Here is a 1,691-nt window from a genome sequence, read left to right as displayed (position 1 = left end):
CTGAAGTTGTTTATCAGCTGTAGTTCTCTGGTGGAGTTTTTTGGGTCACTTAAGTATACTATCATATCATCTGCAAATAATTATAATTTGATTTCTTCCTTTCCAGTTTGTATCCCTTTGACCTCTTTATGTTGTCTAATTGCTCTAGCAAGAACTTCGAGTACTATATTGAAAAGATATGGAGAGAGAGGGCAGCCTTGTCTAGTCCCTGATTTTAGTGGGATTGCTTCAAGTTTCTCTCCATTTAGTTTGATGCTGGCTACCGGTTTGCTGTATATTGCTTTAACTATGTTTAGGTATGGGCCTTGAATTCCTGTTCTTTCCAAGGCTTTCAGCATGAAAGGATGCTGAATTTTGTCAAATGCTTTTTCAGCATCTAATAAAATGATCATGTGGGTTTTTTTCTTTGAGTTTGTTTATGTAGTGGATTGCATTGATGGATTTCATTATATTGAACCATCCCTGCATCCCTGGGATGAAGCCTACTTGATCATGGTGGATGGTCGTTTTGATGTGTTCTTGGATTCGGTTGGCAAGAATTTTATTTAGTATTTTTGCATCGATATTCATAAGGGAAATTGGCCTGAAGTTCTTGTTCTTTGTTGGATCTTTGTGTGGTTTTGGTATCAGCGTAATTGTGGCTTCATAGAACGAGTTTGGTAGTGTTCCTTCTGTTTCTATTTTGTGGAATAGTTTGAAGAGTATTGGTGTTAGGTCTTCTTTGAAGGTCTGATAGAATTCTGCACTAAAACCATCTGGTCCCATGCTTTTTTTGGTTGGGAGACTTTCTATGACCCTTTTTTATCCCTTTAGGGTTATTAGACTGTTTAGATGGTCTATTTGATCCTGATTTAATTTTGGTGTTTGATATCTGTCCAGAAAACTATCCATTTCCTCCAGGTTCTCCAGTTGTGTTGAGTATAGGCTTTTGTAGTAGGATCTGATGATTTTTTAAATTTCCTCTGTTTCTGTTGTTATATCTCCCTTTTCATTTCTAATTTTGTTAATCTGGATACTGTCTCTGTGCCCCTTGGTTAGTCTGGCTAAGGGTTTATCTATCTTGTTGATTTTTTCAAAGAACCAGCTCCTGGTTTTGTTGATTCTTTGTATGGTTCTCTTTGTTTCTACTTGATTGATTTCAGCCCTGAGTTTGATCATTTCCTGCCTTTTACTCCTCCTGGGTGAATTAGCTTCTTCTTGTTCCAGGGCTTTCAGGTGTGTCGTTAAGCTGCTAGTGTACGCTAAAAAATATGGAACGCTTCACGAATTTGTGTGTCATCTTTGTGCAGGAGCCATGCTAATCTTCTCTGTATCATTTCAATTTTAGTATATGTGCTGCCGAAGCGAGCACAAGAGCACTGGCTTCTATTCTCCAGGCCCTGAGTTCAATTCCAAGAAGTCATAGGTGGCTTACAACCATCTATAATGAATTCTAATGCCCTCTTCTGTCATGCCAGTGCATCTGCAAATAGATCACTCATATATAATAAAAAAGAAAAATCTTCAATAGAAGAAAAAGAAAAAGGTACTTAAAACAATAATATTAAAATGTAAGACTAATTTTTACAGAAATTTTTTGAAAGTCAAAGTAGCTGACTTTATGCCACTTAAAAAAGTCTGGCGAGATGGCTCAGAGCATAAAATTATTTGTTAACAAACCTGCATACCTCAGTTCAGTCCCTAGACTCCAT

The 1,691-nt window shown here is 37.0% G+C and overlaps 1 non-coding gene across 1 annotated transcript; it reads right to left on the bottom strand.

Moving 5' to 3' along the window:
- Nucleotides 1–1,244: 1,244 nt before the first annotated feature.
- Nucleotides 1,245–1,351, bottom strand: LOC127698010 (U6 spliceosomal RNA). Its single transcript, XR_007980654.1, has one exon. It is a non-coding gene; the product is annotated as a U6 spliceosomal RNA (small nuclear RNA).
- Between the last annotated feature and the right edge of the window lie 340 nt (nucleotides 1,352–1,691).

This window comes from Apodemus sylvaticus, chromosome 12, assembly GCF_947179515.1.
Source record: "Apodemus sylvaticus chromosome 12, mApoSyl1.1, whole genome shotgun sequence".
In the NCBI taxonomy this organism is placed as follows: domain Eukaryota; kingdom Metazoa; phylum Chordata; class Mammalia; order Rodentia; family Muridae; genus Apodemus; species Apodemus sylvaticus.
The sequence above is the reverse complement of the archived record's forward strand: the minus strand, read 5'-3'. Positions and strand labels throughout refer to the sequence as shown.